At 35.2% G+C, this 21811-nt stretch overlaps 1 long non-coding RNA gene and 1 other non-coding gene across 3 annotated transcripts; one reads left to right on the forward strand and one right to left on the reverse strand.

The window, feature by feature from the left end:
* Positions 1-828: 828 nt before the first annotated feature.
* On the reverse strand, positions 829-21727 carry LOC140710088 (uncharacterized). 2 transcript variants are annotated; one of them, XR_012090950.1, is made up of 3 exons: positions 21623-21727; positions 19405-19503; positions 829-3016 (listed from the first exon to the last, which is right to left on the reverse strand). It is a non-coding gene; the product is annotated as an uncharacterized lncRNA (long non-coding RNA). The 2 variants fall into 2 exon arrangements; XR_012090949.1 differs by lacking the exon at positions 21623-21727 and having other exon boundaries at positions 19405-19845.
* LOC119619174 (small nucleolar RNA SNORA31) lies at positions 10638-10768 on the forward strand. The gene has a single exon (XR_005235606.1). It is a non-coding gene; the product is annotated as a small nucleolar RNA SNORA31 (small nucleolar RNA).
* Positions 21728-21811: the final 84 nt, after the last annotated feature.

The following is a 21811-nucleotide window of genomic DNA, read 5'->3' on the forward strand; positions in this document are numbered from 1 at the left end:
TCAGGTATTTCAGAGAAAATATCAAGAAAAAACACTGACCCTGCCTTGCAAACACCTATCATCAGATATTTGTTCCCTATGTATTCAAGGTTAGAACATTTTAAAATGTAAATAAATCATACATAAAGGTAGACATGATGATTAGCCACTTACTATAAGAGACCAAGAACTAATATTTCTATAACATTTAATAACAAGTTATTCCTATACACATTTTCTTCAAGAATTTTAAGTTACGTAGGCAGATGTCATTTATTTTCCCCATATTTTTGAATAAATGTAAAAGAATTGTCATTCATAAAGCATCATGATTACTGGTGATTAACTGGATAAATTAAAAATACCTTATGTATGTCAATTTTTTAAACTATAGAACAGGGACACAATGTTCACTTTTTCTATTTCCAAGGGTTTCTACAAATACCAAGATAAGGCAGGAGAAAAGCAATTGCATACTGTAAAGAATTTTTCTTCTGTCTTCTTTCCTATATATACAGCATGAGGTAATTACTAAAGTTCTTTCTGTAAAAAAAAATTGTATTGCATAAGTGTATGATATTATTGACTGCTTATGAGTAGGTTTTCAACCTGGTTTAGAATTTTCTCTAGGTTATAATTTATGTGGTGTTAATATTTTTGTCTCTCTCAATATTCATCCAGTAGGATTTTTAAAAAAAGTCTAGTTTTGTTTTCCAACTTGGATTTACTCAAGTTTAAGTTTGACATACTTTATTCTTCTTCTTGCTTATCTTTAAGAGGAATCAAGAGAATTGTTGGATCTATCAGTGTTTTCAGGGGAGACATAACTAAATAACAACAGAACATTTATTTTTATATACACACACACACACACACACACACACACACTTTTATGTTGGTCAGATAAACAACATCTCTTCTGTAAAGCCTAGGAAGTCTTAGCCCAAAAATAGAATGTTAAACAATATATACTGATGTTAAAGGAATAATGGATACTTCGCTTTATACATATTCCTAGTAAACCAAGATTTTATAGTTGTAGTAGTTGAAGCACTTTTAAAAGCACAATTTCATTAGACTATAATCCAGCTAAAATATCATTTACAAAGGTTTGGGCCATCATTTTTATTACAAATGGTTTTAATCAAAAGAAAATGCTTAGAGGAATGGAACTGACCAGTATTTTTTATAATGCAACAGCTCCCCCATCTTACAGACAAAAGAATATAAACTAGAATTCTTTTTTGATATATAATATTAACAAGGTCTATATCATGTAGAGTTAATTAAATTTTATGTTCTTAAGTTCTGTTGGATTTGATATATTTTCTTTCTCTTGTAAAAAGACAAACCCTATCCTGGATATATATATTCCAGAAGTATCTGTTATATCTACATAATCTTCCGAGAAGGTAAGAATTCATACAGAACACTGAAAATGATAGCTCAGTCACCAAGATATTTAAAATTCATGTTGTAAGGATGAATAAATACAGTATCCTGGATATTCTAAGGTTTATTTTTTAGCATGTTCTGGAAAAATACTTTTTCCATTTATCTCTTTGTATGCTTTAAAGTGATGTGTTTCTATTTGCAGTCTTTTTAAACATTTTCTCATATTTTGGTCATTTAATAAATATTTAGAGATTTCTCTTCAAAATTTGACTCGATATTTGAGCAAATATTTGTTCTCCATTTTTCGTCTTGCAAAAAGCTAAAGAAAACGCTTAAGCAATTTACCTCAGATCACCTTTATAATGATTACATAAACAATCCAATTTAAAACTCTAAAAGTTATTTACTCAAGACAACTCAGGTGAAAGGATTATTTTTGACATTCTAGAAATTGTAGCTGCACATTTATAAACTAATATTTCTGAGATGATTTTTCCATAATATACAAATTAAAATTTCTTACTCTTAAAAGTTCCATCGGGCCCTATATACTACAGAGTTTTTCTATATTTCATTAGTATAATACAAACACAAATGATATGAGAGCCAGGAAGAAAATGCCTGCCACATATAATAGTATAATGAATAAATTAAGAGATAATTACAGATTTTTAAAAAAATTTTACAATGTAGGTATTTAGCCAACTAAAAGTAAAGCACATTTTCTGAAAACTCATATTTTAACATTAAGTCCACATTAACATGATTCCATTTCAGAAAAACCCCCACCTTACCCCCACACCTACACGACCAAGATTTTTTTAGAGTATTTGGCAGAGGATATATTGGTCAAAGTTCTTGAATGTTTAATAGAGCCGTATGAGGACACTTTTAGAACGCTGTAGCCAGTGGTATACTGGGACCAGCATGTTGGCTAGCTGAAACCAATTATGCCCATTTCTTCCCAAATCTGTATTCATTGATCTGATTATCACCACATCCATGCCAACATCTATTGTTTTCTGACTTTTTAATTGTGGACATTCTTGCAGGAGTAAGGTGGAATCTCACTGTGGTTTTAATTTGCATTTCCGTGGTGATTAGCGATGCTGAATTTTTTTGTTAATGTTTATTGGCTGTTTGTATATCTTCTTTTAAGGATTGTCTATTCATGCCCTTTGCCCACTTTTTAATGGGATTTTTGTATTTATTTATTTATTGCTGGTTTGTTTGAGTTCTTTGTAAATTCTGGATACTAGTCCTTTGTCAGATGCATAGTTGGTGAATATTTTCTTCCATTATGTAGGTTGTCTATTTACTCTTCTGATTATTTCTTTGTTGTGCAGAAGCTTTTTAGTTTAATTGAGTCCCATTCGTTTATTTTTGTTTTTGTTGCATTTTCTTTTGGTGTCTTAGTCATGAATTCTTTGCCTAAGCCAACATTTAGAAGAGTTTTTCTGGTGTTATCTTTTAGAATTTTCATGGTTTCAGGTTTTATATTTAAGTCTTTGATCCATCTTGAGTTGATTTTTGTATTAGGTGAGAGCTGGGGATCCAGTTTCATTCTTCTACATGCGGCTTACCACTTTTTCCGGTACAATTTACTGAATACAGTATCTTTTCCCTAATATATGTTTCTTTGCTGCAAAATAAAAGATACTTAGAAATACACTTAACCAAGGGTGTGAAAAATCTCTACAAGAAAAACAACAACAACAACAACAACAACAAAAAAAAACAAAAAAAAACTGCTGAAAGAAATAAAAGATAATACAAACAAATGGAAACACATCCCAAGATCATGGATGGAAAGAACTGATATTGTGAAAATGACCATACTGCCCAAAGCAATCTACAGATTCCATGCAATTATGATTAGAATACCATCATCTTTCCTCGCAGGACCAAAAAAAAATGAGTGTGAATAGCCAAAGCAATACTAAGCAAAAAGAACAAATTTAGAGGCATCACATTTACCAATTATGCTACGAGGCCATAGTAGCCAAAACAGCAGGGTACTGGTATAAAAATAGGAATGTAAACCAATGGAATATAATAGAGAACCCAGAAATAAAGCCAAATACTTACAACCAACTGATCTTTGACAAAGCATACAAAAACATAAGATGTGCTTTATAATTTAAAAAATGAAAATTGTTTAATATTTAAATGAAAGTAATATAAATTTGGAACATCTGTTTTTCATCAGTTGGTCCTTTTACTATTTATTGTAGGTAAGTTGTAGCCTTAAAAATAGTGGTTCTCAGCCAGGCGCTGTGGCTTACGCCTGTAATCCCAGCACTTTGGGAGGCCGAGGCGGGCGGCTCACAAGGTCAGGAGTTCGAGACCAGTCTGACCAACATGGTGAAATCCATCCCTACTAAAAATACAAAAAATTAGCCAAGCATAGTGGTGTGTGTATGTAATCCCAGCTACTCAGGAGGCTGAGGCAGGAGAATCGCTTGAACCTAAGAGGCAGAGATTGCAGTGAGCAGAGATCATGCCACTGCACTCCAGCCTGGGCGACAGAGTCAGACTCCGTCTCAAAAAAAAAAAAAAAAAAAAAAAGAATAGTGATTCTCAAAATATAAGAAGCAGAGAATCACCTGGAAGGCTTGTTAAAACAGATTCCTGACTTTCCAGTCCAGTAGATCTTGGGCAGACCTGAGAATTTCCACTTCTAAAAATATGGCATTCTAAGGACCACACATTGTGAAGTGCTGCTCGAAAATTGCAAGAGTTCTAAGTATTGACTTTATCAACAGTAACCACCCCAACACTGACCGATCACCCAAATCTTTGACACATGAATGCTAGTTAATAAACCTCAGTACCTTTAAGAAGTATAATTTAAATCTTATTGAGGTTATTATCCTCAACTAGTTGACCCACATAATGGAAAACACAAAGGGCTCAGATTATATTAAAAATAATTTGGATTTTTTATAATATTCAGCAAGTCAAACAACGATTCTGAAGTTGCTATTTCCTATGTTATAAAATAATACTCCTATAATGTTAATATTTATCCATAAAGTATTTGTCCTTGGAATTAAAGTGTTTGTTTGTACTGTTAGAGGAAAACCTACACCTATCCAAAGTCTAGCAAAAATTGTGGTAATTGGTGAGGGGAAACCACAGCGTGCTTGAACTGTTTTGTTTCATTTTATTAATTTTTAAATTGAATTTTTATTGTGTTTTATCATTTATTTAGTTTTTTAAAACAGTTTGCAACCCCTAATTTGTATACAGATTTTTCTTACATAGCTTTTTATAATAATACATCTATCACAGGACCTTTGTGTCTCAAAAGTAAGACATTTAAATAATTTTACTACATTCCACAGTCCTAAATTTAATCTAAAGTATCAGTAAGAAAAGTCATACAAAAATAAACGGAAGTATTTATGAAAGAGTTAGGACAAGACAATGTGTATCAGCTTCTGTTATTCTTCTAGAAAGAAGTGTTCCTCCTTCTGCTTGGAGTTAATCTCTATTAGATAGGATACCCTACAAACTCCTTAGGTATCTTGCTTCAGCAATTTATTTACTCTTGTCTTACTTCCTTTGTGTTGCCATAACAAAATACCATAAACTGAGTGGTTTATAAACAACCTACTACTATTGATTTCTCACTGTTCTTGAGGCTGGGAAGCCCAAGATCAAGGTCCCAGCAGATGCAATGCTTGGTGAAGGTTGTTTTTTTCATAGATAGAGACTTCGCTGTGTTCTCACATGATAGAAGGGACAAAGAAATGTTTTCATATTTGAGGCTTCTTTTATAAGGGCACAAATCTCATTCATGAGGACTCTGCCCTCATGACCTAATGTACTCCCAAAAGCCTTAGCTTTTAATACCATATACTATGAATTGGATGTGATTTGTCTGCACGAAAACTAATGTTGAAATGTAATTGCCAAAGAAACAATATTGGAAGGTGGGACCTAGTGGGAGTTGTTTGGGTCGGGGCAGTGGATCCCTCATGAATAGATTAATACCATCACAAGGGAGTCATATTTTATTCTTGAGAAACTAGATTAGTTACTTTGAGAGCAGGTTGTTGTAAATCAAGGTTGCTCTTCATGTTTAGTCTGTTTACACACATCCAGTAACCTTTCTACTTTTGCACCTTGTCTTGATGCTGCACATTGCCCTTACAGAAGCCAGGCAGATCCCAGCACCATGCTCTTGAGCTTTCCAGTCAGCAGTGTCATGAGCTAAACAAACCTCTTTTCTTCATAAATTACCCAGTCTTAGATATTCTGTTATAGCAACAGTAAACAATCTAAGACACCATCAATTTGGGGGTTAGAATATTAACATACAAATTTGAGGGGAATAGTAATAGTAATTCTTTTTTAGGGCATAGTAATTCTCTTTTCTGTATTTTTATCCTTTATTTCTTGGTAAGACGTGACTTGAAAAATCCTTTAGCCCCATCCACCTGCACTTAAGTCTTCTCATTTGGATGAATGATCTATAATCTTGTCTTTGATTTCTCATCGATCATTTTTTTTCCCTCAATAAGGAGGGTCTGGCTTCTGCTCCCATCACTCCACTGAAAGTGTTTTGTTAACATCATCAGTGATGCTCTATAAATCCTCTAACTTTACTCTTTATGTGACAACTCTCTATCAAGTTTTGGTACTGTTTGCCAATTCATTTCCTGAAATTCTTTATATCCTTGCTTTTCTTGACACATTTTCAGCTCTCAATTGAAATATATTGCTTTTCAACTTATTTTCATCATTTTTAAAATAAATTCCTTGGCTATGTTATACCTCTGGGGTCCATCTTTAGTCAGATGTTTAATTCACCAACTCTCATTTAGTTCCATGATTTTAAAAATCATCTATAAGTTAATAATGTTCCAGTTGTATCTCCATCCCAGATTGCTCCCCTGTACTCAATTTTTATATCCAAATGCCTCCTGACAATTTTTGTTTTTAGGTAAACGCATTCAAAAAAGGAATTAGCTCTTCTTACCCAAATTTGATTTCTTTCCACATCTGCATATTGGTGTACCAAAGACCACAAAATGTTATTTCTAGGATTCGAAGTTGGAACATAGACAAAATGTGGTATTAGCAGTTGGTAGTGAATTAGGAAAGTTATGTAAGATGATCATATATGAATTATGAATCATGTTCTCTGATGATCAAGCAAGATAAAAGTTTATCTGAAGATAAAGGTTCACAACAACCCAATCTAGAGAGAGCAGCAGAAATGAGAGACTGTGAAAAAAAAAATGGAGATATTTTGCCTGTTTCCTCAGATCACTTTAGTTCTTTTGTACAACCTTTTCTTGGATCACTGAAGATAGTCTTATATAGTTCTAGTAAACTCTGCTTGAGATACTGGGGGTAAACCCTATCTCTTTAATAGTGATCTAATTGGACATTAAACCCCATAAATATTAACTTCTTATAAACTTTAAAATCCAATCTTTCCCCCACAATTCATAGTCATACCCTTTTATTTACTGCTTTAACTACTTTGATTTTTCTTTAGGAAGTCTTTTTTTTTTTTTTTTTTGTTCATCCTTAGCCATACCTTCATCTTCCATACTGCTGAAGGATTATTCCTTCTAAAATAGAAACCTATATTTATTATTCTGCATGAGACCATTTACTAGCTCCCTGCTGATTATCATATGAGGTAAAACTCCTTGGCAAAGTATGCAGATCACTCCACGTCTAGAACCAGGCCTTAAAATATTAAGAGCCATGTGTAAATAACATCCTACAGCCAACATCATGCTATAATAAATGGGCAAAAGCTTGAAACATTCCTCTTGAAAACTGGAACAAGACAAGGATGCCTTCTCTCACCACCCCTATTCAACATAGTATTGATGCAATACCACATTTTCTTTATCCAGTCTATCAGCTAAATGATAAGAACACAGGGACACACAGAAAGAAACAACACACACTATGGCCTTTTGGAGGGTGGAAAGTGGGAGGAGGATCAGTATCAGAGGAACAAGAAAAATAACAATAAGTACTAGGCTTAATACTTGGGTGATGAAATAATCTGTACAACACACTCCCATGACAAGTTTACCTATGTAACAAACCTGCACATGTCCCCTGAAATTAAAATAAATGTTAAAAAATAAAATAAAACAAAATAGAATGAATAAACAACATAGTATTGGAATTCCTGACAAGGACAATCAGGCAAGAGAAAGAAATAAAGGGCATCCAAATAGGAAGAGAGGAAATCAAACAGTGTCTTTTTGCAGATGACATGATCCTATATCCACAAACCCCATAGCCTCAGCTCAATAGCTTCTCTGATAAACAATCTTGACAAAGTCTCTAGATACAAAATCGATATGCAAAAATCACTAGCATTCCTATAAACCAACAGTAAAGTTAAGAGTCAAATCAGGAGCATAATCCCATTCACAACTGCTACAAAAAGAATAAAATACCTAGGAATACAGCTAATTAGGGAGGTGAAAGACCTCTACAAGGAGAACTACAAAACCCTGCTCAGAGCAATCAGAGATGACACAAACAAATGGAAAAACATTTCATGCTATTGAGTAGGAAGAATCAATATCGTTAAAATGGCCATACGGCCCAAAGAAATTTATAGATTCAATGCTATTCCTATTAAACTACCACTGGGATTTTTCAAAGAACTAGAAAATATTATTTTAAAATTCATACGTAATCAAAAAAGAGCCTGAATAGCCAAGGCAGTTCTAAGCAAAAATAACAAGCTGGAGACACTAAGCTACTCAACTTCAAACTGTACTGCAAGGCTACAGTAAACAAAATAGCATGGTACTTGTACAGAAGGACACATAGACCAATGGAACAGAATGGAGGCCCCAAAAATAAGAGTGCATGCTACAACTATCTGATCACCTGACAAAAACAAGCAATGAGGAAACGATTCCCTATTAGATAAACAGTGCTGGGATAACTGACTAGCCATATGCAGAAGATTGAAACTGAACTCCTTCCTTACACCATATACAAAAATTAGCTCAAGAGAGATTAAATATTTAACTGTAAAACCCAAAACTATAAAAACCTTGGAAGACAAGCTAAACAATACTATTCAGGACATAGGCATGTGCAAAGACTTTGTGATGAAGATGCCAACAGCAATTGCAACAGAAGTAAAAATTGATGAATGGGATCTTATTAAATTACAGAGCTTCTGCACAGCACAAAGAAACTATCAACAGAGTAAACAGACAACCTGTAGAATGGGAGAAAATTTTTGCAAACTATGCATCTGACAAAGGTCTAATATTCATCATCTTTAAGGAATTTAAACAAATTTCCAAGAAAAAATAAGGAATCTTAGCAAAACATGGGCAACTGACATAAACAGACACTTTTCAAGAGAAGATATACGTGTGGCCCACAATCATATGATAAAAAGCTCAACATTATTGATCATTAGAGAGATGCAAATCAAAATCACAATGATACCATCTCACATCAGTCAGAATGATTATTATTAAAGAATCAAAAAAAAAAAAAAAGAAAAAGATGCTGTTGATATTGTGGAAGAAAAGGAATGCTTACACACTACTTGTGGGAGTGTAAATTAGTCAACCATTGTGGAAGACATTGCAGCAATTCCTCAAAGACCTAAAGACAGAAATATCATTTGATCCAGCAATCCCATTATTGGGTATTTACCCAAGGGAATATAAATCATTCTATTATGAAGACACATGCATGTGTATGTTCACTGCAGCACTATTCACAATAACAAAGGCATGGAATCGACCTAAACGTCCACCAACAGTAGACTAGATGAAGAAAATGTGGTATATATACACTATGGAATGGCACACAGCCATAAAAAAATGAGATCATGTCTTTTGCAGGGACATGGATGGAGCTGGAGGCCATTATCCTTAGCAAACTAATGCAAGAACAGGAAACCAAATATTCCAAGTTCTCATTTATAAGTGGGAGCTAAATGATGAGAACACACAGACACATAACGGGGAATAACACACACCTGGGTCCATCAGAGAGAGGAGGGTGGGAGGAGGGAGAAGTTCAGGAAAAATAACTAAAGGGTAGTAGGCTTAATGCCTGGGTGATGAAATAATCTGTAAAACAAACCCCCATGACATAAATTTACCTATGTAACACACCTGCACATGTATCCCTGAACTTAAAATCAAAGTTAAAAAACAAAAAACAAAACAAAAAACAAGCAAACGAAAAACACAACAGGGCCTAACCTCACATTATCCTGTGTGCTTACTGCCTTGTACCTTTCTATTTGGTTCATGTCATCTTTGCTGCCTAAAATGCCCTTTTCTACCTCACTGTGTGGGTCATCCCTACTTATACTTTCAGACCCAATTCAAGTGTCCACTTTTACATACGTTCCCTGATCTGCCACATAATTATTCCTTTTTTTCTGTAATACACAAACACACACCCTCACACTGACACACACATACCCATTTATTCTACTCTATTTCATTTACTTATGTCTTTCTTTTCTTCATTCCAGAATATGAGGTCATTGTTGATGGAAAAGAACACTTCATTATTTATCAGCATTGATTTGTTTATTATGATCTGCCTATACTCAGAAAATTATAGGTTTAATCCAAGGCACAGCTAGGTTTCAGGATCCTAATGAATATCCACTGGCCTATGTTTTAATCCATAATCCAATTCGCCTCCTCTTCAAGAAAGAGTACAACTTAAAAATTATTATAATTCTTACTGCACCTGATTTAATTGTGAACTCATAAATTGTCTTGTTTAGATTAATGATTCTCTTCACAGCACTTCAAATTGTGACTCATACTACTATGTTTACTTAGAACTGCAATTTATCTTTTCCTACTCAAATTCCATAAATATTTTTTAAAACAAACGTCTTTTCTCTAAATGTGGGTGAATCTCTGTTCATCACAACAAGGAATCTCATTAATATGCTTTGGAGAGCCAAGAGGAGTCAGTACAGTCTAGTTGATTTATTCCTTTCTCTGCTTCTCTCCAAGCTTACAGTTTTTGGACATCAGTTTAGTTTAGTTTTGTTTTGTTTTTGCTTTATTAAACTTAAAAATAGTAGTTGAAATACTTGATCTAAAAATCCTTTTCTAACTTTAAGTTTTTATTCTTGGGAAATTCAAGCATTTCCAGATATGAATAAATGGAGTAATTTGTAAAGTAATTATTACTGACCTGTATGCATTCATATTAATGTTTAAAGTCATATATTACTTTTTGTATAAGCATAAACAAAAATGCAGTTAATCATGTATTTATCTGACAGACCTGGAGCAGTTACTGGATGCTGTTAATGTTTCCACTACAGATGCAAGAAAAGTGTCCCACACTTTCTGTCTGTCTGACTGTGACAGCCAAGATTAAATTAGGTAGGACAGTAATTCCAGAAACATGGCTTGGAGGGAGATAATGTTCATGACACAGAAACAATCTTGTAAACAGCAAATATTTTGTTTTATTCCAATAAAGGAATCTAAAATGTGAATTAAAAATATATTTATAAACTACTTTTCATCTTCTTAGACTGTAAATATCAACAGAACATTTTCATTATAGTAACAAGTATAAATCACAGGGGCTGTATGTGAAATTAAGAGTAAATGTGAATTGTGTCATTATAATTTTGACTAAATCAGAGATATAGTACAATTAAATGTCAGATTTGATAAAGTACTTATTCAGTTGGAGTTAAGTTTAATAGACTGTGCACCAAGATTGTTTCATCATTACTTCATGCTTATGAAGTCTGAAACAGAATCAGAACAGGGAATAATCAGTTGCCTTTTTATCATGATTGCTAAATTTAAAAGACTTCTGATTGTCTTGGATTTCAGTTTCTTAAAGGCAGGCATTCTGTTTCACTTATTTCACAGTTATTAGCTTAGGACAAATACAACAAAAACATACTTTAAAATAAATATGATCTACCCCTATTGAACAATATGCTCCATGTAAATTTTATGTATATAAACATACGGCTCTAGTTAATATTAAAATCAAAGAGGAGAAATTTAGGCAGGTGTTTGATATCACAAAACAAATGGTTAAAAAAAAAAGCCTGGCAGATTATCTTATGCATTGTGACACTTAAGATATGAAATAATAAATACTAAATTTGAAAAGACAAAACATAAATTTCAGGAATCTTTGTACTGACTACATTTGAAAAAACTTACCATCTTATACAAATGTGATCTACATAGAATGTGAAACTGAATTTGCAGACTGGGTTATAGCTGAAACCACAGATACACTTCAGTACCTTGTGGACGATATTCACTCATTTTCTTTTCCAAAGTTTAACAACTTTGTTTAAATCTGGACTTTTGTTTATGGACTGCACTCATCAATGTTGCCTTTCAATCTGAGCTTTTACTTCTTAGTGGATACCATGGCATAGATGCATTGCACTAAGGCAAAAAAAAAAAAAAAAAAAAAAAAAAGTAGGGTGCGGTTACTCATGCCTGCAATCCCAGCACTCTGGGAGGCCGAGGAGGGCGGATCACGAGGTCAGGAGATCCAGACCATCCTGGCTAACTCGGTGAACACCTGTCTCTACTAAAAATACAAAAAGTTAGCCAGGAGTGGTGGTGGGTGCCTGTAGTCCCAGCTACTTGGGAGGCTGAGGCAGGAGAATGGTGTGACCCCGGGAGGTGGAGCTTAGAGTGAGCCCAGATCACGCCACTGCATTCTAGCCTGGGCAACAGAGTGAGACACCTTCTCAAAAAAAAAAAAAAAAAAAGAAAAGAAAGCAAATGAGCCCCCAGTGGGAGAGATTTTCAATCAACAAAGTGTCCAAGACTTTATATATTTCAAAAAACAGAAAAATATTTTCAGGGAAATCAATATTAGCTTTCAAAGAGTAGTTGCCACTTCAACTAAGCATTTGCTCTATGATTATAAAATCACCTTGCATATTTTTACAAAGAAGAATGCTTTCACATTTACATAAACTAGTGTAGGCATGGCCACTCTACACATATTGTTTTTCTTCTTTGGCATTTAAAGTTTCACTGTAAGTTTCAACTGGAGTGTTCGGTGCAACATTTTCCAGAAGCTTCTTTCCTAAATTCAAAGAGGTACTCTCCTAATTCTCCAGTTCCAAGGAGAGTCATTCTGATACAGGGCAGGCAAGCCCTGAAGTGGGGCTAAGCCAGCCAGGGTTCTTGAGTTTGCCCAGGAAAGAATTCAAGGGCAAGCCAGAGGTAGAAGGAAACAGCTTTACTGAGGAGGCAGTGTTACAGCTCCAGCGGCGCTGCTGCTCCGTGACTGCTCCTGCAAGGCTACCTCATACTTAGGTAGAGACTAGAAGCTCAGGGCAGCTTAGCAATCACATTTATACACACTTTTAATAACATGTCGAGTAAGAATCCTCTTACCAAGCATAAATCAGAAGTTTTTAAACAACAAAAGCAAGAAAGAGAACTTAGTTGCATATTATAAAGACAGAACCCAATAAGCAGAAATGAGTTGAAGAGGTTGAGGAATCCATCTCATAGCTCACTGGCAATTTTCTAAATGAATGAGGAAGTGTAGTACTACTGAATCCAATCAAAGTTTCCAAGATGAGGTCAGTATGAGGTTAGTTCACTGCTTCACATAAGGGTCTATTTCAAAATCAGTAAATTTTTTATTTTTTACATTATGAGCATTTTCACATGTTAGAAAAAGTTAAGATTTAAAACTGCATCTCACAATTTACCAAACTGAAAAATAAAACCTTAGTGTGTTATAAAGATCCATCATATGTGCCTGGGAGTATGTGCATGTTTTACACATGACTACTTCTCTTTTTAAGAAATAATTCATTTACCCTCATCTTATCTTATTAAAAATATAAAATAAACATCTCTGTGGAATATAAGACAAAGTTTCTGAAAATACACTGTTTAAGTTTTAAAAAAAGCATTTCTAGATAACATACAGAGAATTGTTTACGTTTTACTGAATAACTATTAACTTAGAGTTTACCTTTATTGTTTGCTTTCTCCATTTTGTTCCGTTCTAGATATGTCGAACTTTTTAATATGAAAGAAAACTGGAGAGTGATAATATAGCTTAGTAAATGAAGTCTATATCAGGAGATACCTAATCCTAAAGCATACTATTATGAAAATGAATGAATGAATAAATGTAATGCCAATAATTTTACACTTTTGGCTACATTATTTAGTATTAAAAAACAAAATAATCTTGAAAATATTCAACAAGAAAATGTAGCAAATCCTCAAATTTGTAAAATTATAAAAGGTAAGCTGGACACACAAATTTGAAAAAAATACAGAAAAGATTACAATGCCATATAATTTTTCACAATGATTTTTCATGCGATTTCTTTTATTTCCTAAATTCTGTTGACAATAACACTATTATAAAATATATAATAAGTTATCATAATCGGTGTCACCTTAATTTTTCAACAATATATTTTTTGGTTTTAAAATGTTCCAATGTTACAGTATTACAAAATGTTAAAACATGCCAAGCTAAACACAAAATAAAACAATAATTTATGTTTTTGCATATCCAAGCAGAAATTAAATATATACTAGTTATAGCTCAAATTAATAATTTATTAAATTAATAGTTTAATGTTGACAATAGACACATTTACTTTAAATAAAGTGGAAAAATACTGCATAGCAATATAATGCAGTTTAAAAACTATTAAACTAATCACATTTTCTACAAATATAAATGTTCATGATTATTTTAATAAATGAATGGTAAATAATTTAAAATCTATATTTAATATTTCTATGTTTATTTTCATATTACCCTACTTTTATTTTCAACAAATTTCTTAATATTTGTAACAATTAGTGTAATTTTTTCCCTATGATGAGTTTTAAATACCTAATGATGGAGATTCTTTGTGTGTATATGTAAATATGAGGTAGTTCCAGAGGTCTCAAAAAAGAACAAACTTGGACTTGATGTATACATATATATACATATATATATAGAGAGAGAGAGAGAGAGTGTGTGTATATATATATATACAGAGAGAGAGAGAGAAACTAGTCTGAAAGTCAAAGACCAGCTGTATAAAATCCAAGGAAACTTCTTTGAATACCTTATTCTAAAACTAGCCCTTTTAAAGGGGAGATAATTTAAGGTACAAAACTTCTAAAAAGCATTTTGAGAAAAAATGGCGTTTGAGGAGAACAAGTTGGATATTGAAAATTTCGCTTAAATTTCATGTTTCAATTAATATATAATTTGGTATATGTATTATATATAATGGATAACATATATTACATAATATATATAATATGAGGGAAAATAAAAACATCAGTAGAATATTTTAGGTGTCTTCTCAAGGATTTTATCTCAAGAAGTTTTTATGAGCAGATTTTCTTGATTAAAAAGTAGTTTATTTTGAGAAACTGGGTTATCGGTACAATGCTTTAATATGCTATTAGACATTCATACACAATTTGAGATAGACTAATGATAGGGAACAGAAATGTTATCTATGGATTACCTACTTCTGCTGGGTAGTTTATATACAGGTAGTCATTAATAACTGTCAATCAACCCTAAATATAAATATTCTCCCTTCTATTTGACATGCATTAAAACTTGAGGATTCAGGTGAGTTAAATAATTTACACAAGTAACATGGTGTATCTCAGAACCATGACTCAAACCCAGGTTTGTTTCATTCCAAAACTTTGTTTAGTAATACCCTGGGCTATACCTGGTACTGCAGTAAAAGACTTCATACAGATGTTTCACAGACTACCTCCCAAGGCAGTTAGAATGAATGCGGGAAAAATAAACCAGAAACTAAGTGCAATAGAGAAGCTATTACTGGAGTTAATAGGAGGTGGTTCCAGAGGTCTCACAAAAGAACACACTTGGGCTTGATAACAAATTGTAGTTGGCAAAATAAAAGCAAGATCATAATGTAACAACTAATTTGTTGGTCTATTAACCTCTACTAGATAGTAAGCTCTATTATGAGGGACAGAGGCCATGAAAATTATGGTCAGTCTTCTTTCTCCAGTGCCTAGTGCTATAACAAGGCATTCAAAGAATTTACATGGAATGAACAAAACTGCAAGCAGAGAAATAAAGGACCTTTGTGGAGAAAGAAGTTTGATGCTAACCAGTCGCAGAAAGGATTCCCTTTCATTACAGAAGTCACAGTCACTAAGAGCTGAGATATAAATCCAAAAGAACTTTAACGCCAAGCTAGCCAAAAGACTGCAGTCAGTTACAGGGCCAGGAATATTATGGAAGCAAAACATCAGTAAAAAACAAAAAACAAAAAACAAAAACAGCAACTCAGTCTTCTCTCTAAACAGGCCGTGATTTAAAGGGGAAAAGAAAAAGAACCAGTGAAGAGGTTAAAAGGCAAATTACCTAATCATGTTTTAGAAATTTGTTAAAAATGATTGCTCCAAAAGAAATGATCTGATTTCATGTAAATAAAACTTACCACACATCATTTATTTTAATAAAACAGATCTTTAATAAAATAAATTAAAATTAATTCTTCCTTCTAAATCTATGGGGGCTTGTAAGAAAGTCCAACCATGTGGTTACAACCACGTGAGAGTGTCACATTACTGCCGACTTGTGGCCACCTGCCTGAAATTCAAGGACAGATTTTCAAGATGAATAATTAAGAAGCTGAATCTGCCTCAACCTTGAAGACAGATTCAGTTTTCTAATTTGGCACTGGAGGCCATTATCTGTAGCAAACCAATACAGGAACAGGAAACCAAATACTGCATGTTCTCACTTATAAGTGGGAGCTAAATGATAAGAACACATGGACACACAGAGAACGACATACACTAGAGCCTTTGGGAGAGTGGAAGGTGGGAGGAGGGAGAGGATCGGGAAAAATAACTAATGGGTCCTAAGCTTAATGCCTGGGTTATGAAGTAATCTGTACAATGAACCCCTATAACACAAGTTTACCTATGTAACAAACCTGCACATATATTCCTGAACTGAAAATAAAAGTTAAAAGCTGGGTGCGGTGGCTCACGCCTGTAATCCCAGCACTTCGGGAGGCCAAGGAGGGTGGATCACCTGAGGTCAGGAATTTGAGACAAGCCTGGCCAACATGGTGAAACCCAGTCTCTACTAAAAATACAAAAAGTTAGCTGGGTGTGGTGGCAGACACCTGTAATCCCAGCTACTCGGGAGGCTGAGGCAGGAGAATCGCTTGACCCTGGGAGGCGGCGGTTGCAGTGAGCTGAGATCGTGCCACTGCACTCCAGCCTGGGTGACAGAGTAAAAGCTCCATCTCAATAAATAAATGAGGCCGGGCGCGGTGGCTCAAGCCTGTAATCCTAGCACTTTGGGAGGCCGAGACGGGCGGATCACGAGGTCAGGAGATCGAGACCATCCTGGCTAACATGGTGAAACCCCGTCTCTACTAAAAAATACAGAAAACTAGCCGGGCGCGGTGGCGGGCGCCTGTAGTCCCAGCTACTCGGGAGGCTGAGGCAGGAGAATGGCGTAAACCAGGGAGGCGGAGCTTGCAGTGAGCTGAGATCGGCCACTGCACTCCAGCCTGGGCGACAGAGCGAGACGCCGTCTAAAAAAAAAAATAAAATAAATAAATAAATAAATAAATAAATAAATAAATAAATGAATAAATAAATAAATAATAAAAGAAAAAATACAAGTTAAAAAAAAGAAAACCTGTCAAACTAAAGCTAAAAAGCCAAATATTTGTTATGTCATTGTACGGCAGATGCACTTGATAGCAATAACTCAAGAATACCCTGAGAAGGTCCCTATGGTGTAAGAAGAAGGTTTGTTTGGAGTTTGGACCTAAGAAATTCAGGAGTGGCCAACCTAGAGATTCACTCTTTAACTATGGGGGACTTCTGAACCCCTTGCCCATACCTTGGAATTCAGGCCATAAAGGGGACTGAGGATGTTTGTTTCGGGTAAAATGTAGGTTGCTAGCTAGAGATTCCTAAATGAAAACGCTACAAATCCTGAATGCTTTTTATAAACAGTAGCAGTTTTCCTGTCCAGCCCACCACTCCTGGCCCGAACTGTATATAACTCCTCAATAAACTCTGTGTCTGATTCACTGACTCTGGGTCTCTCCTTCTGCCTCTCAGACACGATGTCACATGTTATCCCTATTGGAGTTAATAGGGGTCTGGCATGACAATAGTTCTTAATCAGGCTTTTAATGTAAGTAAGTTGAAAAAATGAATGCCATAGACATTCAAGCAGCTTATTATTTCTACCTAATATGATTTGGTGTGCCTACCTGTACTCCTAAATCAAGTCATGACAACAATTATTCTGATGTTTTATTTTTAAGATAATTGCTTTACCACTAGATTCATTTTAGAAAACAGTTTCACTATTTAGTGGAAATCTTTTTGAAATGCTATCTATACACACATATAAAATTTAAAAATATTTCTTTCAAAGGCTAAAGCTAGGTGTGAATAATTGTTCAACAGCATTATCAAAATACAAAAAGGGAAAATATAAAATATAGTACCATGCTTATCATTCAGTTTGGTATACAAGGTAAGAATGATTGAGGTGGCCCTGCTTCCCATATGTATTAACATACTTTGCTAGAAAGTCTACTTTTTATAAATTAAGTTGGCTTCATATTCCTGATGTAGGCTGCTAGTCATTCATACTTTAGCTTAAATTAGTCTGATATAATTTATTTTTTTATTAAAAGCTCAATTAGATCTGTCTACTATGCCTTAATGGGAGTTTTGGTGAGAAGTAGAAATTGAATTATAATAGCGTAGAATTCTTCTTTGGGTTAGATAGTCCTCGATAGCATGGTGCATTTTGGGGCTCTTGGGTAACTAAATAGGAGCAGCAGACAAATGTGAGGAGTTGACATCAAGGTGTAAGCAAATAAGCAAGAAAAAAATATTAATGGAGATGAAAGATAAAATTTACTTCTAACTTTCAGTATTAAGAATTGTCCTTTCTCTACAGCAATGCTTATCTCTGAAATAATTCCTTTCCTTTGATCTCTCTCAAAAACTCTCTGCTGAGAGATTATATTTAGGATATAACACATTGTATTTTTGTTTCAAAAAATTAGGTTCAAAACCCATTTTTCTTAGTAAAATAAATGTCCACTTCCATCCGGTAATGTATTGGGTTCTCAGTGCTAGTTCCAGTTTTCATCAAGCAGACCTTGATCTTTTAGTTCACTATTATGATCTATAAAGGTTAACATATACGACAGAGATACAGAAAGAAAGGAAAGGAAATGTGTTTTATATAAATCAAGTTTAAAAAATCAAGAAATGATAAAATAAGAAAAAAATATTTCTGTAACTCAAAAGAAGATTAAATACTAAATACATTTGGTTCTTTTTGTTCCAATGAGAAATCTGTTTACCTATGTATGCTAGAAATATGCTGGGGTCTTCAACTTTGTTTTGAAGTCAGCTGAAATATATTTTTGAAATACACTGTATTCTAGGACTTCAAGGTCAGTTGCAACATTGGAAATATGCTCCTAATGTAAGCACACTTCTTTTTATATTTCAGAACTAGGTAGATTTAAAAAAAACTTCAATGTTTGGATTTCATTTATTCTGTTTAACTCGGATTTGTTTTTAATGATATCCCTTCATTTCAGAAACTTGTATTTCCTTGTTTCTTCATACCAACTTCCAGTTTTGAACTGTCAGATAACTTATTATATTACATTATATTAGTAAAAATAATCAAAGACTTGTAACTCAGTAGTGATTTCTCACCCAGGAAATTTGAAGGTAAGGTATTTCCAATTTACAATAAGCTTCTTCAGTTATATATAAAACAAATTAATGAATTAAAGTGATAACTTAGCACATGCTTTAATCCATGTAAATAAAATTCACAATTCGTGCAAACTAATTAACGCCATTAAAAAAAACTAGATCATAACTTTTTTACTACTTTAAAGAGAAACTCAAATATTAAATAACAATATAAAGAGAAACTCAAGTTATCTTTTGCTATTCATCACTTTAACTGCAAAACATTCATATCTCCATTAATTACCTGAAATTAGCAAAATACTCTTTCTTTCCCCAAATCGTGGATTATTCCGGGAAAATAGGCAGACCAACATTTATCACCATTGGCCCTCAGAAAAATGACCTGGAAGAACAAGAAAATCGACATTATCTTAAAAGTGATTTGACATATGGAGTAAATCAGGGGACACATTAACAAAGTAAGGCAGATATTCTATAGAGGTAACGAGTTAAATCTAAATTATTTATGAAAAAAATTACTTCTCTTTAAATGTCAATGTTTAAAGGAACCCTATTCAACAAGGAACTTGTTTGAACTTTTAAAATTATGCCAACCTCAGAGTGGCTAATAACAATAGTTTTATGAGCAAATTAGAAATTCTTTTTGCAAACATCCTAGTTTTTGACCTGCTGGGGAATAAAATTTAAAGAAAAAACAAAACAAAACAAAAAAAACTTTGCTAGCTCTGACCTCTATTGGGAAAGAATATCCTGGTGTCTCTCCCGAGGTCTTGCCGTTTTCTAGCAACAATCATGAAACAAAATAGAAGCTTTCTTCTTCCCCTCTCTTTGCAAATTCTGATCAGCTTGTGTAGGAGGGAAAAGAGCAAATGCTGAACCGGGAGAGTGAAAGTTATCTGGTTGTAGCAGAGATTTTTGAGATAAAATGAGGAACGTAGAGGAAGGCACTTTCAAATATAATGCATGATACACAGGAAGGCTACAGGAAACAGAAAGAAGGTGTTTTCCTGGGCCTGGTAGGGCTTGAAAGAACAATGAAAAGTTAAGCATTATTACTCCCAGCATTAAGGAAACGTCGATTTCATCTTTCTCAACCTGACCCCCACCCCCCCCACACACACAGTTTCTAAAACGAGAACACACACACAAAATTCCAGTATAGTATTTGAACTTTGTTTTCTCCCAACCCTTGACTTCTTACAGCTAGCTCAGTGTGTCCCCTCCCTAACATAAAAAAGAAAACAAAAAGTTATTCAGCCCAGCGATGCAAGGTCTTCGGGTTTCTCATTCAACACTTTACACTTTGATCCCTGAGGTAACGGAAAATCCTTATCGCCTAGACTTTCATTGGTTCCTACCAGCTCGGCTGGAAAGGATGGCAAGTGGGACAATCCTGAAGAAAAAGGAGTCACCCCCACGTCCTAAAGTACTTGGAAGTGCTCACTGGGATCTGCCTGTACTCCAGGCTGGTGCAACTCCACCGCCCTCCAGTGAAGTCCCAGAAGTGATCAAGTTTAAAGTGAAAGGAGGATGGAAGCATTATTTCTCCCTGTGCCTCCGGAGTCTGTGGCTTCAGTTTGCTGCAGGTTCTCTCCGTGGACTTCTCAGAAACCTCAATTTTCCACTTCGAGGGACAGAAAGCTACAAGAAAAACGCTGATGGCTTTGGTGAAGATTCTCCTGGACTTCAGTGGTGTCCTCTGGTACATCTGTCCGCGGTGTCCCTTTGGTTTATTTCTGTGGTCTTACTGCGCAGTCCCCCGGCGGCTCGGAATTTGGCTCTCCAGCTCTCCAACTCAAATCCTGAGCCTCCTAAGCTCCCGCGGAGACCCCGAAGTCCCGGATCTGGCGCCGCTCGCAGTCCTGGAGGGAGGCTGCAGGGCTGGAAGTGCAGTCCCGGAGCTGCGCTACTCTGGAAAGCAAAGCAGCCAGACGTGGCTTGAGTGGATTCCTAAGCCCAGGATTGGATCAGGAGTACCAGGGGCAGAGAAGGGGAGCAGAGGAAAGAAAGGAGATGTGAGCAGTTTCCACCTAAAGCACTTCACTCCTCGGGTTCTTCCCCTACAGAGATAGCTGTGTGGGTCTTTCTTACCCGTGGGTGCAGCTGTGCGCCTTTGGGGTGAGCCCAAGGTTGTGCTCGGGTATACGCGCGCCTGTGCACTTCCAGGGCAATGGTAAAGCCTGCCAAAGCTTTTTGGAACAAAACGAAAGAGCTCCCTATCCATGGAAGCCACCGGCATGGGCCTTTGCCAAGTAGGGCAGAAGAAACCCTTGTTAGCCAGCTTCCTTTTTGCAACTTCCTACTCTTCCATTGCCTTTGGGGGTACAGACTGGTGTCTGGGCTAGCTAGGATCAGAGCTGAGAGCGAAGGTGCGCGCAGTGTCCGAAGACCACGTGCTGGTGAACCCACAATGAGAAGCGAAAGGGTTTCAGGATTCTAGCAGAAAGGAAGAGCAAGATTTCACTTAGGGTTCTTTAGAAGAAAGAGTTAACTTTGCTTACTGGCTTTTTCAGGCTGGGCGGAGTGGGGATATAGGGTCGGGGAGAGAAGCACTGGGAGTCTTGTCGGAGTCTAAAGCAAAACCAGGCGAGGGCTCCGGGCAGATCCATTCCCGCAGGGCCCTGTCTAACCTCCTTTCCAGTCTCACCTCTTTTCTGCTTTAGACCCTGTTTCTGTACCGGTGACCTTAC

This window comes from Chlorocebus sabaeus, chromosome 24 (assembly GCF_047675955.1).
Source record: "Chlorocebus sabaeus isolate Y175 chromosome 24, mChlSab1.0.hap1, whole genome shotgun sequence".
NCBI lineage: Eukaryota > Metazoa > Chordata > Mammalia > Primates > Cercopithecidae > Chlorocebus > Chlorocebus sabaeus.